Source organism: Oncorhynchus mykiss, chromosome 23 (genome assembly GCF_013265735.2).
Source record: "Oncorhynchus mykiss isolate Arlee chromosome 23, USDA_OmykA_1.1, whole genome shotgun sequence".
NCBI classification, from domain to species: Eukaryota; Metazoa; Chordata; class Actinopteri; order Salmoniformes; family Salmonidae; genus Oncorhynchus; species Oncorhynchus mykiss.
In genome coordinates this window covers 18,919,628-18,941,943 of record NC_048587.1, presented here as the reverse complement: position 1 = coordinate 18,941,943, position 22,316 = coordinate 18,919,628, and the positions used below count along the sequence as shown (strand labels likewise).

The following is a 22,316-nucleotide window of genomic DNA, read 5'->3' as shown; positions in this document are numbered from 1 at the left end:
TCTGTGTTATACATCCGGGACAGTGCGTCTGCCTTAACGTTCTGGGAACCTGGTCTGTAGGAGAGGGTGAAAGAAAAGCAGGTGAAAAACATGGCCCACCTTGCCTGGCGAGAGTTCAGTCTCCTCGCTGCTCGAATGTACTCCAGATTGCGGTGGTCAGTCCAAATGACAAAAGGGTGTCTGGCCCCCTCAAGCCAATGTCTCCACGCTTTCAGAGCCTTGACAACAGCCAACAACTCCAGGTTCCCCATATCATAGTTTCGCTTCGCCGGGCTGAGCTTCTTCGAAAATAATGCACAGGAGCGGAGCTTTGGTGGCGTACCCGAGCGCTGAGGCAGCACAGCCCCTATCCCTGCCTCGGGATCAGGATGAGCCAGCACGGGAGCCGAGGTAAACAGAGCCTTCAGGTGACCAAAAGCCCTGTCCACCCCAGCTGACCACTGCAGTCGCACCGGTCCCCTCTTCAGCAGTGAGGTAATGGGAGCTGCTACCTGACCAAAACCCTGGATAAACCTCTGTGAGTAGTTGGCAAACCCTAAAAACCGCTGCACCTCCTTTACCGTTTTTGGAGTCGACCAATTACGCATGGCTGAAATGCGGTCATTCTCCATCTCTACCCCTGACTCGGAAAAGCGGTACCCTAGGAAGGAGATGGACTGTTGGAAGAACAGACATTTCTCAGCCTTGACGTAACAGGTCATGTTACAACAGTCGACCAAGCACCCTGCGTACCAGGGACACATGCTCGGCGCGTGTAGCGGAGTATATTAGAATGTCATCTTTAAACACCACTACACCCTGCCCGTGCAGGTCCCTGAAAATCTCATCTACAAAAGATTGGAAGACTGATGGAGCATTCATTAACCCGTACGGCATGACGAGGTACTCATAATGCCCAGAAGTGGTGCTAAATGCTGTCTTCCACTCATCTCCCGCCCGGATACACACCAGGTTGTAAGCGCTCCTGAGGTCCAATTTTGTGAAGAAGCGCGCCCTGTGTAATGACTTGTTCATACTGGCTATGAGCGGTAGCGGGTAACTGTATTTTACCGTGATCTTATTTAAACCTCGATAATCAATACACGGGCGCAAACCTCCATCCTTCTTCTTCACAAAAAAAGAAACTCGAGGAGACGGGTGATATGGAAGGCTGAATGTATCCCTCTCCCAGAGATTCGGTGACATATGTCTCCATAGCCGCCGTCTCCTCCTGTGACAGAGGATACACGTGACTCCTGGGAAGTGCAGCTTCTACCAAGAGATCTATCGCACAATCCCCCTGTCGATGGGGTGGTAATTGAAAGAAGGAAAAAAAAAAGAAAAAAAGAAAAGAAGGCGAGTGCCAAACTGGAGAGGAGAGGGAACAACTTCGGTGGAAGTCGTGACAGATGCTCATCAGCATCTGTAGCTAACATAACGGTCACAGATAAGTGTGAGAGTGAATGCAGAATCCAATTGACTGATGTGTAAGTGTAGCGGCCCGCACCGTGGTTTGAGGCGAAAAGCTACAGTAAGTAAAGTTACTGGATTGGCACCATCACTGGCACCATCTCTCTCTGTGTGCTTCAGTAATGATGAAGAGTTCTTTACTGCTCCGGAAGGGTTCTTTACTGGTGTGATGTTTGTGAAGAACCATCCTGTTCTTTCCCTCTCCACCAGGTTTTCCTTTACACCATGAAATCTACACTGGTAAAAAGTTACACTACAGGCTATTGGTTTCAGTAAAAGTACGGTAAACAAAAACAACTTACTGCATTTTGTGTACTTGTGTCAACCGTCTGTGGATTTGTTGTACCAGTTTAGGTGGTTGATGTTTTTGTTGTCAAAGATTGACTTACTAGTAACTTAATAGTTGGTAACTGCTAGTAACTTACTGTACTTTCTCTGAAGTTTACTGATTACAAGATAGCTTAACATTAGTCGACAACTACTAAGCATTCTTTGTGGTGAGAACACTTGGGACTTAGCCTAACCTGGCCTCAACATTTTGGTTGACAGCCAACTGACCTCACCATAAGGTCAGTGAGCGTGACAGAGATCAGCCACATTGTTACTGAGAATTTTACAATAACTACTAGCAGCAAGCTGACAGTAAATTATTGAAAAATAAGCATTAACTTTCTGGTAACCAACTGCCATTAAGTTACTTGAAAAAGCAAAGTAACCTCTTAATAACAGTGTCGCTCTCGTTGTCACAAGCTCTTACAAAGATTGTAGAACTGGGAGTGAACAAATTAAGAACTGAACCTTCATCCACATAATGATAAACCCACTTGTTTAAACTGGTACAACACTTACACTAACGGTCGGCACAAATACAACATATTTTAGACCATGCCCCCAAATATGCTAATGAGCCCCCGCCAGCACATTGCCCCACCTATATTTCAAAGTGCAGCAACGATTGTACGAAACATTGAATATATTGGTTAGAATTTATTTTCCATTATACTAGATTTTGCGCACATGTATCCTTAAAAGTACCAACCAGTGCCATATAAGTACCTAATAGTTTGTGCCATAAGCGCATCTGAAGTATCCTATAAGTTTAACTGTAGAACCTGTCATTGGTTCTACCTGGAATCAGAGGGTTCTTCATGAGAGGGTTTTTAATGTAACTGAAAAGGGTTCCCCTACACCAGGGCTGTTCAATTCCAGTCCTGGAGGCCTGAAACATTTCTGGGGGGTTTTCTACCTGGTAGTTAATTGCACTCACCTGGTGTCCCAGGTCTGAATTTGTCTCTGGCTGGAAGGAGAGCATGAAAACGTGTTTCAGCCCTCCGGGACCGGAATTGAACAGCTCTTCCCCACTGGTACAAATCAAAGGGTTCTGCATGGCACCCAAAAGGGTTCACCCATAGGGACAGTTTACAGTATCCTGCAACCAGAGGGATCTTCATGAGAGGTTTTTTTTTACAAAGAATTCAATTGGGTTACCCTACAGGGACAAAAAACAAAACAGGGTTCCTTGTGAGAGGGCTCTAAAAAAAAAGTGAATGGTTTTATGTGGCACCGAAAAGGATTCCCCATAGGGACAAAGGACCAAATGTCTATTGGTTCCAATCGTTTAACAATCCGTATCATACTCACAGACACGGTGGTGCAGCAGGAAAGTCACGTTGCTGGCAACTGGGAGGTTGGCAGTTTAAATCCCAAGTCATCAGAATACAGCAGCATACTGTCCCTTACAGCCAGAATGCCTTAATCTAGCTCTAAAAACACAACAGCTTTTTGTATATTCACCGTATTCTCACTGCAACCATAAACAAGACACTGTACCGCACTGGTACATTCTTAATAGTGATAGTGTATCTTCTATCATGTCCTCTCCATGCTGCAAATATCCATTTCAAATGTGTTGCTTGCGTGTAAGTTACATATGTTTTCCGTGTGACTTGAGTGTTCTCCATGTGTTGCCTTCTCCATGTTCCCCACCTTCCGCTGCAGTGTTCCCAAGGTGGCGCTCTGATGGGCGTTCTGATGGCATCGTTACCATCGGAATCTCTACGGAACGACCTTTAACCATTGCTCCATCAAATAGGGCAACATCATAAACTGGAGTGACAGGAGTTCTGGGGAGAGAAATGCGTGCACGTGAGGAAGGCCTAGTTTCTGGTGGTGGTGGTATTGGTAGTGGTGGTGGTGGTATTGCGGATTCAGCTGACGATTTACGTGACAATAGTTGATCATTTAGTGTATGATGCTGCCAGTCACACTAGGTGGGAACTGCATTTCTACTGGCTGCCGTTGATCAAATGACTTGATGGATATTCAGCCTGACGGGACAGAGACACTGACTCTTCTCTCTTTTCCTTTGTTTTCTTTTTTTTCTCAGATCACAATTTTTCCTGGCTTGTGATGAAAACACCAACCTCCTAGTTCGAACACTAAAGAAACTGCAGGGATTGATTCCCAAATCCTGCACCTGTTCCAGATACACAAGCAGGACGAACGTTCCCAGCCGCCATGAGCGCTAGGTCATGAGGACACGGATTCTCATGACTATTATAACGTGACAGTATCAGCAAGGGAGGCTTAAAGGGTTAACACTGAGGCGTGTGAGATCTGGTTAGAGTCCAAATTCCAAGGCAGAAAACAGACATTTTCCCAATGAAACAACAGACAAGCATCTCAAGGTCGTCACGGTAAAACAGACTCTTGCATCCCAACCACAGTAACATTTTCTGTAATATCTCTACTTGGTTTCATTTTGCGAATAGGACTTTGTTTTGTGTATAAGTCAGATACATTTAGATTACCAAAAAGGGGAACCACAAATGACATTAGGGGCTTTTGAGCATGAGGTAGCCTACTGCTACACATACACACATACTTCTTGTCAGCCTGGATGGAGATCAGCTGAAGTATGATAACCTAAAAGATTATGATCCCACTTTGTTGTTTCACTAATATTATGGAGTTAAATGGTCATTACAATGGCATGTATAGTGGAACTACTGCGCAGGTGCATCCTACATCTGTCATGCCTGTTTGCGACTTACACATTTAGGAAAGGCACATCTAGATGCATTCGAAATCGCAATTAAAAGCTCAATCCAAACACACACTCTTTGAAATGAACAGACCATGTTGAGGATTAGTGTTGAGGGTCAGGGGTTAATAGGGGTCAGTTTCCTCTGAGCACAGAGAACCGAGGCCTGCTCAGTCCAGCCTCAGTGGTCAGATCTGTTACCGTGCTGAAGTCTAGACGGCTCGGCTCGCCTTTCTCCCTTTGTCCATCTGTGTGTTTGATCTGTTGTGGGCCTCACCCATTTTCAGTATGTTTGTGTGTATGTGTGTGTGTGTGTGTGTGTTTCAGAAGCTGTTGAAACATGGGAAAACAGAGCCTCCCAGAGGATCACTGAAGGCCAGAGACAACATGAAGACATATAGATACAGCAGCATTCTATTTCTACCCATATTGCCTACAGATACTGTACCCACAATAGCTTAGCACCATAGAAATGCCTCCCAAAAGGACACTAAATACACAAAGAGGTCATGTTTTGTACCAATCTGTTGAAGGCAAAGTGGAAGGAAAGGTGGGTTTCTCATTTTTATTCACCAGCTCACCTCGAAAACAAGGTTATCGACCTCAAGTATAAGGGCACAAGGCGAGACCCAGATGCAGACACAGGAGGCAGATGGTTGGAGTCTTAGATGTTTATTCATCCAAAAAGGGGTAGGCAAGAGAATGGTCGTGTACAGGCAAAAGGTCAAAACCAGTTCAGAGTCCACTAGGTACCGAAGGTCAGGGCAGGCAGAATGGTCAGGCAGGCGGGAATGGAGTCCAAAAAACAGGCAAGGGTCAAAACTGGGAGGACTAGCAAAGAGAAGAGTAGAGAGAAAGGAGTATGAGAGAAAGGATTATGGGACAAAACACGCTGGTTGACTTGACAAACATACAAGACGAACTGGCACAGAGAGACAGGAAACACAGGGATAAATACACTGGGGAAGATAAGCGACACCTGGAGGGGGTGGAGACGATCACAGGGACAGGTGAAACAGATCAGGGTGTGACATCAGGAGAAAGATCGAGTGAGCCATTTGTAAGAGGGACAGTGAGACCGTACACGGAAACAAATGGTTAAATGCTTCTTCCTCAGCTCTTAAGGTTCCTCGGAGAACTCTTGCCCGATAACAGACCTTAGATTTAAGTGTGTGGTTCTTGACATGGCATCTACTGTTCTTCAGAATTCTAAAAGGTTCTTGAAATACATGGAATCCTGCAGAGATGTGTCCTTTTCATAGCACACAGTAAATTGGCCAGCGTTAACTAATGTTGATTTTTCAGCGTATCATTTTAAGTGGCGATTCAAGAGCTAAATCAACACTGTAAATAGTTAAATTGACTGTCACTAGTGTAAAATAACCTGTGTTGGTGTTCATAACCGTAGTTGAACCAAAACCAAGCCCATCATTATCATATTTCCCAGCATGTTCTTTGCAGGTTGATTTTTGTTTGTTTCAATATGTATGTTTTTGCTAATTGATTGATTAATGAATCTTATGCTACTCAAATATAAATATTTCTAAACTATTCCTATCTGCTACTTGGACTTATTGCACCAGTTACTGAAATGGTCGTCCCAGTTTAGGGTTGTCTCATATCTTGATCTTCCCAACCCTGGCAGTCATTCTGTATGCAGGTTGCAGGTGAATAAAACAAAACAAGTTGGATAACCCTACTCTGTCAGGATTTCAATAGGAATTACACATCTCTTTGCAAGCCAGCATAATGTGATTTATGTGAAACGTTATGTTAACCACTGTATTATGGTAAAATGAGTCCCTCAAAATGAAGGACTTGTGAAATATGTAACATATTTCCTTAAATAACTCCATTTGAATGACAACATATTCACTTAGGATCTCACATAGTGAAGGCCACATGCCTTTAAATTAATGAATGCAACAACCATCTCTCTGTCACTAGCAAACACAGTCATGGGTGGTACTTGTAATTCTAAAATTTGCTCAAAAGGCAAAAGGGAAATATGCAAATATGGGCTCAACACCCTACAACAGGGCTATTCAATTCCGGTCCTGGATGGATGAAGCATTTCTGGTTTGGGATTTTTGTATAGTTCGTCAAGTAACCATCCCATGTATGGTTCTTCAGAGATCCCTATGGCATCACGTGTGTGTGTGTGTGTGTGTGTGTGTGTGTGTGTGTGTGTGTATGTGTGTGTGTGTGTGTGTGTGTGTGTGTGTGTGTGTGTGTGTGTGTGTGTGTGTGTGTGTGTGTGTGTGTGTGTGTGTGTGTGTGTGTGTGTGTGTGTGTGTGTGTGTGTGTGTGTGTGTGTGAGTGTGTGAGTGTAAGTGTGTGTATTTGTGTCTGACTCAGAGTTATGTCTGTGTTAATGCACAGTGTCAGTTATCCTCTAGAGGAGATTATTTAGATAAACAGAGTCATTACTCAGTGTGTTTTCTGAGAGACAAGAGGAGTGTGAGAGACCACAACACAGCCGTCACGCCTGTTACAGCCTTCAGCGTGTGCTATCGCAGTGCATCGCACAGGTGGTCTTAGAGGTGTGTGTGTTTGTGTGTGCGTTTGTGTGTGCGTGTGTGTCAGCAGTGCTTATTAAGTTACAACAGAGCGAAGGGTCAGACCTAGCGGTCACTTTTTGTGCCCCATTCTCCCTCCTGTGTAGTGTGTGTGTGTGTGTGTGTGTGTGTGTGTGTGTGTGTGTGTGTGTGTGTGTGTGTGTCTGTGTGTGTGTGTGTGTGTGTGTGTGTGTGTGTGTCATTGTGTCTTTCAAGGCACTCCGCGACCTACTTCCTGCAGAGCCGACATAAAACTGAGTTTGTGTGTGTTACACGTCAAAACACTTGATCCCCCACGCACACATAAAACCAGTAAAACCTGTAGAAACAGCCCATACAGACATAGGATCTAAGGCCCCCATAGCCATGGGTCAGATTACTAGATTACTAACGCTCAAATACATTTACAGATCTTCTGATCATTGTCTTGCCTTCGTACCTGACTTGCATAGCTTAGACCGCCTTTAGCAAAACTTTAAATACAAATGTCCTCAGTGTATACAAAATTCACTGTTAAGCGTTATTTTCACTGAATATAACACATTGTTTTCAACGGAAGAGAGATGTGTGCAATTGTGTTCACTGTTTCCGTCAATCAGTAAACACCACACACAATTCAAAATCACGCCATCAGTGCCATACCTTGTATAATATATGGAAAGATCTAGGCAAAGATCTGTCTAATTGTTATGATTTTTTTTTACAATATTGCGGACATGCAGAGATGCAGAGAATGAAGTTGGGTTACCTCTAAGTAGCTCTGGGTTCCTCCTAAGTCATCATCTCCAACATTGTGACCTTCCATCATAGAGCTTTGCTTTGGTGTGGATTGAGGCCTATACATTCATATTAGTTGTGTTCCTCCATTGTATTCACCTTTCCTTATTTCTATTGTGGATAGTGTTTCTGTGCAACAATGGAAAGTCTACAAAACTATGAGCAATCCAACCTTTATATTGAATACATGGAATTGGATTGTGATGAGACCAATGAATGAATCCTGCAGGATTTGTGGTTCTTTATTTTATGTCTTTTTTTCAGGAATAATATTTGATGTGTATGAAATTGTTTTGGTGTAACATACATAAAGTGAGAGTATTTCTGCACCTTTGGATCGTTGTACTTCCAGTTTTGACCATCAGTGACTGCAAAGAAAAATGTATTGATCTTCTGGGATTTTTCAAAGACAGACTAACTTTCTGTTTTGTCTGTTTGAACTCAAGAGATAAGAATGGTTGCGTTAAACTTTTCGAAAGCAGTCGTGTTCTTTTGATGATTCTACTTGCAATTTTAATGGGAAAAATAGTCTTGATGAATGCATTTATGTTTTGAGAAGGAAAACTAACTACATTTTGAAAACGCATTCACCGTGTTGCAAAAGTACACAAAGCTCTGTCTTGTGAACTCTGTTTTGGAAATCCACGACATTATCAGGCTGAGAAATTTGGCTTGTCACCAAGATGCACAATCGAGAGCATCCTGTCGGGCTGTATCACCGCCTGGTACGGCAACTGCTCCGCCCACAACCGTAAGGCTCTCCAGAGGGTAGTGAGGTCTGCACAATGCATCACCGGGGGTAAACTACCTGCCCTCCAGGACACCTACACCACCCGATGTCACAGGAAGGCCAAAAAGATCATCAAGGACAACAACCACCCAAGCCACTGCCTGTTCACCCCGCTATCATCCAGAAGGCGAGGTCAGTACAGGTGCATCAAAGCAGGGACCGAGAGACTGAAAAACAGCTTCTATCTCAAGGCCATCAGACTGTTAAACAGCCACCACTAACATTGAGTGGCTGCTGCCAACATACTGACTCAACTCCAGACACTTTAATAATGGAAAAATTGATGTAAAAAATGTATCACTAGCCACTTTAAACAATGCCACTTAATATAATTTTACATACCCTACATTATTCATCTCATATGTGTATACTGTACTCTATACCATCTACTGCATCTTGCCATCTTTATGTAATACATGTATCACTAGCCACTTTAAACAATGGCACTTTTATATGTTTACGCACCCTACATTACTCATCTCATATGTATATACTGTGCTCGATACCATCTACTGCATCTTGCCTATGCCGTTCTGTACCATCACTCATTCATATATCTTTATGTACATGTTCTTCATCCCTTTACACTTGTGTGCATAAGGTAGTTATTGTGAAATTGTTAGGATAGATTACTCGTTGGTTATTACTGCATTATCGGAACTAGTAGCTCAAGCATTTCACTACACTCGCATTAACATCTGCTAACCATGTGTATGTGACAAATAACATTTTATTTGATTTGATTATATTTAGGTTGATGGCATGATGTTGAAACAATGGCGTTGATTCAAGGTCAAAAACATGTCTAATCAAATATGAAATTCAACATCATTTCAAACACATATTGAATACGCATTCAAAAATATTTTTTTCACATTTTGTTGTGTTACAGCCTGAATTGAACATTTATTACATTTAGATTTTGGGTCACTGGCCTACACACAATACACCATAATGTCAAAGTGGAATTATGTTTTTAGACATTTTTACTAATTAATAAAAAATGAAAAGCTGAAATGTTGTTTTGGCAAGCCTAAACACGTTTAGGAGTAGAAATGTGGTTAACAAGTCAGAAAATTGAAGTTAGTCCACAATACTAACCTAAATGGCTGAGTGAAAAGGAACCCTGTACAAAAAGCTATTCCAAAACATGCATCCGACTTGCAATAAGGCACTAAAGTGAAACTGCAAAAACTTAATGGCCTTAATGCAAAGCGTTATTTTTGGGGCAAATCCAACACAACACATCACTGAGTACCATCATTTTCAACCAGGGTGGTGGCTGCGTCATGTTATGGGTATAGAGCTAAGCACAGGCTATATTTAGAGGAATACCGGTTTAGACATACATACTGGTTTAGTATGCTTACCAACAGACACTAGGAGAAAAATGCACCTTTCAGCAGGACAATAACCTAAAACACAAGGCCAAATATACACTGGAGTTGCTTACCAAGATGACATTGAACGTTGCTGGGCCTCCCGTGTGGCGCAGTGGCTGTACTGCAGCGCCAGCTGTGCCATCAGAGTCCCTGGGTTCGCGCCCAGGCTCTGTCGTAACCGGCCGCGACCAGGAGGTCCGTGGGGCGACGCACAATTGGCCTAGCGTCGTCTGGGTTAGGGAGGGATTGGTCGGTAGGGATCTCCTTGTCTCATCGTGCACCAGCGACTCCTGTGGCGGGCCGGGCGCAGTATGCGCTAGCCAAGGTTGCCAGGTGCACGGTGTAGCCTCTGACACATTGGTGCGGCTGGCTTCCGGGTTGGATGCGCGCTGTGTTAAGAAGCAGTACGGCTGGTTGGGTTGTGTATCGGAGGAGCAGCCTTCGTTTCTCCCGAGCCCGTACGGGAGTTGTAGCATTGAGACAAGATAGTATTGGATACCACGAAATGGGGAGAAAAGGGGGTCAAAAAAAAAAGACATTGAATGTTGCTGAGTGGCCTAGCTACATTTTTGACTTAAATCAGCTTGAAAATATATGGCAAGACTTAAAAATGTATGTCTAACAATGATCACCAATCAACTTGAGCTTGAATAATTTTTCAAGAAAATTTGGAAATATTGTACAATCCAGGTTTACACAGCTCTTAGAGACTTACCCAGAAAGACTCACAGCTGTAATCTGTGGCTAACATGTATTGATTTAAGGCTGTGAATACTTACTGTATGTAAATGACATATTTCTGTATTTAATTTTCAATGAATTTGCAAACATTTCTAAAAACATGCTTTCACTTTGTCATTATTCTGTGTAGATGTGTGAGAGAAAAATAAGTCAAGGGGTATCAAATCAAATCAAATTGTATTTGTCACATGCGCCGAATACAAGTGTAGACCTTACCGACAAGACCTTATAGGATCCAACCCTTTTTTTAGCTCACGCCCTGAAGCAAGGATATGTATATTCTTGATACCATTTGAAAGCAAACACTTTGAGGTTTGTGGAAATGTGAAAGGAATGTAGTAGAATATAACACATTAGAGCTGGTAAAAGATAATATAATGAAAAAAACAACAGTTATTATTTTTTTTGAAACGCATGAGAAAGGACATAATGTATTATTCCAGCCCAGTTGCAATTTAGATTTTGGCCACTGGATGCCAGCAGTGTATGTGCAAAGATTTAGACTGATCCAAGGAACCATTGCATTTCTGTTCAAAATGTTGTTTCAAGACCTCCCGGGTGGAGCAGTGGTTAAGGGTGCTGTACTGCAGCGCCAGCTGGGCCGTCAGAGACTCTGGGTTCGAGCCCAGGCTCTTTTGTAATCGGCAGACTGGGAGCTCCGTGGGGCGACGCACAATTGGCCTAGCACAGTGCGCCCAGCCCGGCCCGCCAGGTGCACGGTTGCCAGGTGCACGGTGTTTCCTCCGACACATTGGTGCGGCTGACTTCTGGGTTGGATGTGTGCTGTGTTAAGAAGCAGTGCGGCTTGGTTGGTGTGTATTGGAGGACACATGACTTTCAACCTTCGTCTCTCCTGAGCCTGTACGGGAGTTGTAGTGATGAGACAAGATAGTAGCTACTAAAAACAATTGGATACCATGAAATTGGGGAGGGAAAAAAAGGGGGTACAATTTTTTTTTAATTATTAAATTACATTAAAAAAAATAATTGTTATTTCAAGACTGCCCAAATGAGCCTAATTGGTTTATTAATAACTTTTAAGTTCAAAACTGTGCACACTCCTCAAACAATAGCATGGTATTCTGTCACTGTAATAGCTACTGTAAATTGGACAGTGTTTAATTTAAGCTTTCTGCAATATCAGATGTCCTGGGAAATTTTCTTGATAGCTCAACCGTCCCGTGGACTGGACACCGATCCGGAAGAAGTTTTAACCAACAATGCAGTTCAGGAAATAGAGTTAAGAAAATATTTAATAAATAACCAAAGTAAAAAATAAAATAAAAAGTAACACATTTAAATAACAGGGGGCACTGGCGGTGCCAATAGTGGTGCCAATGGAACCAGACCCAGGCCAATTGTAGTGAAATCCCTCAGGTTCACGGATAAGCTTGCAGTCCTTGAAAAAGCCAATCGCCTTAAAGGGTCCTTCATCTTCATCAATGAGGATTTCTCAGATGCAGTCAGTCAAAGAAGAAAGGAACTAATACCAGCTATGAAGGCTGCAAGAGAGCAAGGTGACATAGCATATCAAAGGTATGACAAACTGATTGTTCACCCTCTCTCCCTCCCAAGGTTAGGAGGAGCGACAGACACCATTAATTCCAGACACACACACACACACTGACTGAGTATCTCTCTCTCAGATTCCAATTGCTGATTCATGTTTGGACATATAAATACGCTCACTTGAATACATTCAGTTTAAGGATCAAAATTCATGAAATATGCTCTCTAATGCAGTCAAACAATATTAATGTATTGGCAATATCAGAGACTCACTTGGACTCTTCTTTTGAGGATGCTGAGATCTCTACACATGGATACAATTTGTTCAGGTGGGACAGAAATTGATATGGGAGTTGCAGTTTACATCCAGAATTATATTCCAGCAAAACAACATAAGGATTTATTAATGTTGAATGGATTAGGGGCGCTATGGGTACAGTTGCATTGACCATATTTGAAACCTATACTAGTTGGTTGCTGCTATAGGCCACCCAGTGCTGATGTGAAATATCTTGATGTAATTTGTGAAATGTTGGATAAGGTATATAATGAAAACAGGTAAATATATTTTTGGGGAGATATGAATGTAGACTTTTTGAACACCAACTGTCTAATGACAAAGAAACATATTTCTGTTGACAATCTATGTAACCTGACCCAAGTTATGACATCATCAACCAGAACGTTCACTGATAGGTCCCGTATCACATCATCAACTTGTATCAATCACATTTTTACTAACATGGCTGAACATTGTTCTGAAGCTGTATCAGTGGCACATGGTTGATCATAACTTGTTTGCCCTCACTAGGAAGACTAAAATCCCAAAGGCTGCCCTAAGGTAATCTACCGTAGGTCCTACAGAGGGTTCAATCAGAACTCACTCACTAGGAAGACTAAAATACCAAAGGCTGGCCCTAAGGTAATCTACCGAAGGTCCTGCAGAGGGTTCAATCAGGACTCATTTGTGGATGAGATTAAGAATGTGCAATGGTTAGAAGTGTGTAGTACGGATGATCCTGAAATGTCACTAAGTTTGTTTATGAGTATAGCTGACATGGCTCTTTAAGAAAAATCACTGTGAGGTCAAACGGTGCCCCGTGGGTTGATAATGAGCTGAGAAATTGAACGATTCAGTGTTTTGATGCCATAAAAGCAGAAGATAAATCTGGCACTCTGTTTGATAATCAAAGTTCATGTAAATTAATACATCTTGTGACCAAGCTCAACAAAAGAAAGAAGAAGGGCGTCTATCAGCAGAAAATTGATGAAGTATTTTTAATAAGTGCTTGATGTCTGGAACGAGCCAAAGGTTATTCCACTACCTAAGGATAGAAAATCTGCATTCACTGGTCCTAATAATCGTCCTATAAGCTTGCTGCCTGTGTTAAGTAAATTATTGGAAAAAATCTACAGTTTTATATAGAGCCATAGCTGAATGGAACTCTTAACCAATCCACATTTCCCAGGCAAAAAATAAATCCACCTTCAAGAAAAAAATAAAAAACATCTAATGCGATAGACCATATGACTGGACAGGAAATAGAAACATCAACTGAATGTTAAATGTGTTTCCTGTCGGGTATTTTAATTGTCTGTATTGTATACTTGTTGAGTGTTTGTGAAGTCTTGATTTGTGGTGGTTTGTGATGTCTTGTTAATTGGTGTTGGAACCCAGGAAGATTAGCTAGCATTATGGCGTTAGCTAATGGGGATCCTAACAGAAATACATGATCGAGGGATTCCGCCACACTGTAGAATCCCTCGATCACGTAGATTCATTTCCGAAGGCACTGTACATTAGGATGAGAAAGATTTTCAACATTTCTATGTGGAATTTTAATACAGTTTCAACGTATTTATAGTTAATCATAGTTCTGACGATTATGTTGGAATTAGATTGATGTAAACACTTGCTAGTAAGGTTAAGTCAATGTATTTATGTTGAAGTTTTACCCTAATTTCAATGTTTACAGTGCTGGTTGAAATGAGAAGGAAACAGTACTGATTGGTGACCTTTTTCTAATCCAATGTATTTCCCACATTGATTCCACTCCCCAATACGTTGACCAGTTACGTTGAAACAATGTTGATATAAACAGTGATGTTTTGTCTCTGTCTGTCTGTCTGTCTGTCTGTCTGTCTGTCTGTCTGTCTGTCTGTCTGTCTGTCTGTCTGTCTGTCTGTCTGTCTGTCTGTCTGTCTGTCTGTCTGTCTGTGAGTCTGTCTGAGTGTCTGATGGAGGTTGAGCTTATAGAGACTGTTTATCCCCTGTCTGTCTGGCTGATGGACCCCTTCTGTTCGCTTGCGTAGGTGTGTGTGTGTGTGTGTGTGTGTGTGTGTGTGTGTGTGTGTGTGTGTGTGTGTGTGTGTGTGTGTGTGTGTGTGTGTGTGTGTGTGTGTGTGTGTGTGTGTGTGTGTGTGTGTGTGTGTGTGGGTGTGTGTGTGTGTGTGTGTGTGTGTGTGTGTGTGTGTGTGTGTGTGTGTGTGTGTGTGTGCAAGTGCGTGCATGCATCTCTCTTTGTGTGCACACTTGTGTGTACGTGTGTGTTTGCGCCTGAGTGTGTGACTGCAGGGGGAGAATGATGTACTGGCTAAATGAGCTGCTTTATCAGGGGGGTGGCTGCTGTCTGGGGCTTATGTCATCAATATCCTCTTATATAAACGTCAGCTGTGCCATTTTATTCAGAGCTATTTCTCACACTACTGATTACATTAGCTCAGAATGTAGGGGAGCTGCTCCCTTGTTCTCCTACTCCCCGTCCCTCACTCTCTTGCTCTCTCTCTCTCTCTCTCTCTCTCTCTCGCTCTCTCTCTTGCGCCCTCTCTTACCATCCCTCACTCTCTTGCTCTCTCTTGCTCCCTATCTTACCATCCCTCACTCTCTATCTCCCTCCTCCCCGATCTAATCCTTTATACACTCTCTGTCCCCCATAACCTCCCACACTTTCTCTATATCCTTCAGAGAGAGAGAGAGAGAGAGAGAGAGAGAGAGAGAGAGACTGGGAGACAGGAGGGATAAAGAGCTACCGTCCCCCTTATGTCAGGTTTGCCAAACCCATTTGTTCTCCACTGTACGGTAAGTGGCTCAGGGAGACACGGTGTGGGGGTGTGTGTGTGTGTTTGCAGCAGGGAGACTTATGGCCAGATGGATGCTGCTGTAAAGCTCAAGGCCTTTCTGCTTCCTGGGGAGTGGATATTGTGTTGGCCAAGTGATTCATTACCAGGAGTTCAAGTGTGGAGGAGCCTGAGTGGGAGTCTGGCTGATTTAAAGAGAAATGTCAGCCTCAAAAGGACCATTAACACCTCACACACACTAGACCACACACAACCCAGTGCAGTGTATGTGAAACATACCATATTCAGGAATACATTTGATTTAAATCACTTTTTCTGTGCTCTACACTCAATTAAGTTTGGTGCTGTTTTTTAGTAGGAACAAAAGCCTTCCAAATCACTATACCCATTGATTTTATACTGTGTTGTCTGAAAGTGATGTATTAGGTAGGTAGTGTTGTGTTTGTGTGTGTGTGTGTGTGTGTGTGGAGGGGTGTGTGTGTGCGTGCGTGCGTACGTGTCTCAACAATGAACAACTGCTTCATCTTTGATAGGCCACTGGAATGATGAAAGTGGCATTGAGCATCAACCTTTTTAGACCAATCAGACTGTGCTAGAAGGTTACGACAATCCATGTCTCTTTTAGCCCCAGATTCTATCTCTTTTTTTCTTCTTCATTGATCTGACGAGAGGAGTCGAACACTGGATCAATGGGAGAGATGTGACATTTAAACCCTGGGTGATACACTACACCTTGGCTAGAGAGTGAAATAGTCCGTCCCATTAAGGTGAAAAAGTTCCTATAGTTTCACTGCGGCATCATTGTACGTGGATTGGGCTCAAACCTTTGTAATGTAAATCTAATTTAGAGTTCTGTGAGTGTGAAATGGACGTACTGTAAAACCTGCATTTTCGACTGAAATACTTTCGTCGTCAGATAAGGGTAAATAGATCAATAAATAAGTCTCATTCTGATTGGTGGGATTTTGTATTCATGGGCTTTTCCCTTAATGAATCTGTCAGTGTGACAGACATGTGGGGTCACATTATCCCCGCCCAGCCCTCACCCCACACATTCACACTCATTCAGCCAGAACTAACCTAGTTGCATAGACCTAATGCAAGAGAACACACCCAGTGCAAAATGGCTAATTTAGGGTTCCGTAGACTCCTTCATCTGAGTGCTACTCCATCTCCAAAATAAGATACGTTTGGTTGATGCTGTTGTCACGCACACACATACACACACACGTGACACATGTGACACAAATATTATGTTTGTCTATTCCACCGGGCTGGTGTGATAGGATAGTGGTCCTTTGGTAGAGTTGGTAGAGCATGGCCCCTTGTAATGCCAGGGTAGTGGGTTTGTTTCCCGCGACCACCCATATGTAGAATGTATGCATGCATGACTGGAAGGCGCTTTGGATATACAATAACACTGAACAAAAATATCAATGCAATGATTTTACAGAGTTACAGTTCGTGTAAGGAAGTCAGTCAATTTAAATAAGTCAATTAGGCCCTAATCTATGGATTTCACATGACTTGGAATACAGATATGCATCTGTTGGTCACAGATACCTTTCAAAAAAAAGTAGGGGTGTGTACTAGAAAACCAGCGTGACCACCATTTGCCTCACGCAGCGCGACACATCTCCTTCACATAGAGTTCATCAGGCTGTTGATTGTGGCCTATGGGATGTTGGCACTCTCCTCTTCAATGGCTGTGCGAAGTTGCTGGATTTTGGCGGGAACTTGAACATGCTGTTGTACACGTCTATCCAGAGCATCCCAAACGTGCTCAATGTGTGAAATACATGTCTGGTGAGTATGCAGGCCATGGAAGAACTAGGCCAGAACCAGCTACAAGGAATTGTGTACAAATCCTTGCGACATGGGGCTGTGCATTATCATGCTGAAACATGAGGTGATGGCATCGGATGAATGGCATGACAATGGGCCTCAGGATCTCATCACAATATCTCTGTTCATTCAAATTTCCATCAATAAAATGCAATTGTGTTCATTGTCTGTAGCTTATGCCGGCTCATACCACAACCACACCGCCACCATGAGACACTCTGTTCACAAATTTGACATCCGTAAACCGCTCACCCACACGACGCCATACACGTTGTCTGCCATCTGCCCGGTACAGTTGAAACTGGGATTCATCCGTGAAGAGCACACTTCTCCAGCATGCCAATGGCCATTGAAGGTGAGAATTTGCCCACCCAAGTCGTTTTCAATGCAGAATTGCAGTCATGTCAAGACCCTGGTGATGACGAACCTATAGTTTCATCAGCTGTCCGGGTGGCTGGTCTCAGAAGATCCAGCAGATAAAGAAGCCCAGATGTGGCTTGATTACACATGCTCTGTGGTTGTGAGGCTGTCAGACAGCAGCGATCATTTGAGTATGGATTAAAAAGGTATTTTTTGTTCTGTATGCTGCTAAACACCTTCCCTTAAATTAAACATTGATTTTCTTCTAGAGCTCCTCTCGTTGATAAATGGTACATTATAGAAGTGCTCCAGCATTAGTAAAAAAAAATATTACTCAACAACCACCATATTTTGGAAAAGTGTTCTCAGACTTAAAAAAAAAAAAGTTATGTCTTTGCCTAAGAACGGGTAGTTGACTATGCAGCCTTGGACTTGACACAATACTGACCACAACAGGCTAAACAAAAATGCCATTCATGATTAAGTTAGCTGAGCTATGGAGAGAGGAATTCTAACCCAATATTTTCCCTCACAGGTGTCCCCTGAATGAACATCCCACATCAGAGAGAAGAAAAGTTGCGAAGAGAAGGAATGAACAGAAAAGACGAGGTAAGCAGATAGATGAACGACGGAGAAAGAGAAAGACACAAAGAAAATAAGTGAGGACAGAGAGGAAAGAAGAGGAGAGGATAGGATAAGAGTGAAGAGGGTTGGCCGTAGCCTCAAGGTTACAGAGGAGGGCTGGTAACCAGAGGGTTGCCGGTTTCAATCCCCAACTCCGACTGGGTGGAAATTTGTTGGGAGTGAGCTGACAACCTGAGGGTTACTGGCTTTAATATCCTACTGTTTACCCCCAACTGCTCCCAGCCTGTAATGTTTGTGTGTTGTGTGTCATGGGTACTGTGACAGAAAAACGAATGTATAATATCTGTGCAAATAGACCAATAAAGCAAGTATATTGTAAGAGAATGGACACAGCAGAACTATGCAGATAGTTGTGAGAGAATGTTATGGTAATTTTACTATTCAGTAAAGTGGCTTATATTTAAAGATGAATGGCAGCAACATCTGCTGTGTGTGTGTCATACCAGCAAGCCACACATCTTCCCCTTTGTCTCTTATTCACAGTGTTTTACTCTTGCTTTCTCTTTCTCATCTGACACTTCACTCTCTCATTTCTTTCTCTCTACACAGATGTTGCCAACTTATTCCCTCACTCCTTCTCTCATTCTCTCTCTCTGCACATTGATGGTCCCACTCCCACCTCTCTCTCTCTCTCTCTCTCTCTCTCTCTCTCTCATCGTTGTCTCCCCCTTCATTGACACTTTCTCCTCTCTCTAATTGAAACCTGGCATCACATCACACATCTTAACACCGGTTGTTGCCAAGGGTCAGTCAGAGCTCTGCTGTGTCCTGAGAGTTGAATCAACTGACTCACACCATGGTACAATCAAACGTTGACTTTATTTCATCATCACTAATCCATTGTGGTTTCGCCCATAGTTAGAGATTGCACTGTTCAGTGGAGCGTAAGACACTGAGCCAAACAGCTGGGGACGAGAAAGGGGAAATCACTCACTGAGTATATCACATTAGTGACATCACTCACTATTAATGAATACATCACATTGTTGTCATCACTCATCTGTAATGAATATATCACATCAGTCACAGCTTCCACACTGTGGTGGGAGGGCCTTTCTGTTGGAGTGTGGCCTATCGTATGACTTTATCTTCCTTCAAGGCTCTTATTGGCTCGAGAGAGAGGGAACATAATGACTGGAGAAGATCTGAGTGTGTTTTCAGCGAGGCAGTCATGTCTGAACTCTCAACATGAGAACGCGTACTCTAGACTCAGCCGCCCCATAACCAACCCCCTCTTCTTCAGCTCACACCTGTGTGTGACAGAAAAGCTTACAGACATGACACACACACACACACAACTTGACTGCTGCCATCCATCATAAGAAGCACTTTTCCCTTGTGTTCCTCAAGGTGCACCTGTCCTGCTTTCTACTTTTAGCAACTCACAGGTGAACACATCTATCTGGGCTCTTATCCTTCCCTTTCAGGTCCCTCACATCTAAGCACTGACCCACTCTCAACCCTGTAATCCCTATGTCTCTCTCTCTCAGGGCTGCTGTCAGAGTCCGAGGGTAGTCTCCTTCACCAGCTGTGTGTGTGTGTGTGTGTGGGGGGGGGGGGGGGGGGGGGGGGCATTCAAATACGAAAACATTTCATAGGTCCCGACATCGGTGTCCTTATACGTAGCTATGGCCCTGCATGTACTTTTTTTTTAAAGAAAGTTGAAGCTCATTTTCTGTAATAAAACAATTCTAAAATGCTATTTGGGGAAGAGCAAATACAAGCAAAAATAACCCCAGCCACAGTCACATTGGTTGCTGTAGCTTCATTCACCTCAGTCGATCTACAAACACATAGACTATACAATTAGCCTCTACACATTAACTAACATGAAGTCAGCACCAGGACTATAATAAAAACTCTAATTTTATACATCTGTTTGCAGAAAAAGTATTTTATTAACAAAAGATAAACACATACGTTTGCTTTACAGAACAATTGTTTGTCATTTTGCCATGACTTTTTATACCATTTTAATATGATATTTGAGTGAGAGTGACTAACAAAATCAATGGGGGCTCTTCCCTTATCTACACTGAAATAATATTTCAGTGGTGGTTAATTTTCATCTATTATGGTTAATTTTTTCCATCTCACATAGCTCATTAGTACACCCTTGTGGATGAATATATAGGTATCTAGTGTAGGTCCAAGGATACAACAATGAATAACGTGGAACAAATAAATACCATCAAAGAATACCTTACAACTTACAATAATGAACACCCAGTCAAACACCTGTGAAAACAAACCTGTCCATTTTTTTCCAGATTTTAATACATAAACGTTGATCTTTTTTTGTGTCATTAACTTATTTTCACACACACAAAAAATGTGTACACTAAAATACCGAATTCTGGTGTGTGGAATTTTGAGGAGGTGGTTGCTGTGTGGGTGGGTGGGATGTTCTGCCTGTCACTTGTTCTCAACAGGCAGCCAGTCTCAGAAGGGGGACTTGATGAGGCAAAGTCCAGGCACTGTTACTCTCTTTGTTCTGAGTATTTGCAATGCTAGTTAATCTGTGTTTCTCACATATTATGTGCCCAGTGTGATAGAGAATGAAAACTTTCTTGGCAGATAATGACAATATGACAATAACAGTAGCTGTAGATGATGTAATGAGAAGTTGGAGGGTGGTTGGTAATGTAGAACATCAGGTGGATCCACGTCTGGGTGTTGGGCAGAACCCCTAGGTCCTGGAGAACAGGAATAGAGTTAAAGGGACCAGGGTAGGACACAGAGACGTAAACACACAGGTTACACTTTACTGTGAGAAAATTCGAGGGACTAGTGCAGTGTTATAAATGGGAGATATGTACTTTTCAACACTTTTGGAAGGTATAGCCTACCTCAAGCTGGTCCCCCTCTGACTCAGAGCACAGAGAATCAGACTGATCCGAACTCAACTGGCTCTGGTGGATGGGATACCTCCTGGGGAGCTCGGACAGGCGATGGGCCATGTTCAGTCTCACCTTGATTGATAACAGGAATAAATGCAATTATATTACAAATACATTTCTTACATTTCTCTTGGAGAGCCAGAAATTAAATTAACAGTGGACAATAATATTTACCTGGTCAAAAACCTCCACAGCCTCAGTCCGTGCCTGGAGGTGGTTCTTGAAGGCCTTCTGATCTGGTTCGACAACTTCCACCACATCAGATGGGGTTTCAGTGATCTGAAAGTACGTTGTACAAAAATAGCAATAGACAAACAACAACACTAAGTCAATCATGGGTGAACCTTGGGTTGAAGATGTCCATCATCGCCTTGGAGGTGGCCTCGCCAGTCTTGTCCTTGATGGGTATCACACAAAACTACAATCCATTTTTGGTTCCAAGCACCCTTTTTAATCGGTTACAGAAGGGAATTTAGTTAAGCATGTACTCCTCATTTACTGACCGTAATGGCTATTGCCTCCACCCTCTTGGTAAAGTGATTGGTCGCCGTCAGACACCAGCTGTTGCCAATTCCTGGATTTCGCGAAGGGTCCGATGAGGTCCACCCCAAACATTTAAAGTGTTAGAGAGAAGATTACTTTATTCTTACCCGTATCTGTGTCATACATTATGCAGTTTTTCATATTTGTAAGGGTACTGAGGCACACACACACATTCTATAATACTGAACTCTGCTGTGGTAAAATAAAGCAACCATTACAAAACAACTTATCAGGGCAAAATTTGAATTGGGACACTTACCGATCATACGCCATGGTGAAACAACTTTGATGGGCTTCAACTCCGGCACCACAGTCTTCACCCTCTCAAACTTCTGGCAGGCTAGACAGGGTACTGACCTTTAAGCACAAAGTGACAAATTGAAACATTGTGTGCTCTCTGATATGACATTCATTGAAATCATAATCATTTCAGATATAATAGAATGTGATTGATAACCAAAAGGTTATTTCACTTTCCCAGCTGTCCACCTCCTTGACAATTCCCCATCAGAAGAAGCATAGGTTGATTTTGGCAATCACGTGCTTCACTCCGAAATGGCCAGCATGCATCTCGGTCAGCAAGGCCTCCTTCTCCTCCTTAGTGATAATCACCCTCCTGTGTGGCTGGCCATCATTTGACTGTATGTACATATGATTGCCTAACAAGTTGGAAGAGAAGAGTTGCTGAAATTCTGA

At 42.7% G+C, this 22,316-nt stretch overlaps 1 pseudogene; it reads right to left on the bottom strand.

Moving 5' to 3' along the window:
* The window catches only part of LOC110503087, a 46,330-nt pseudogene extending 24,584 nt beyond the window's left edge, over positions 1–21,746 (bottom strand).
* Between the last annotated feature and the right edge of the window lie 570 nt (positions 21,747–22,316).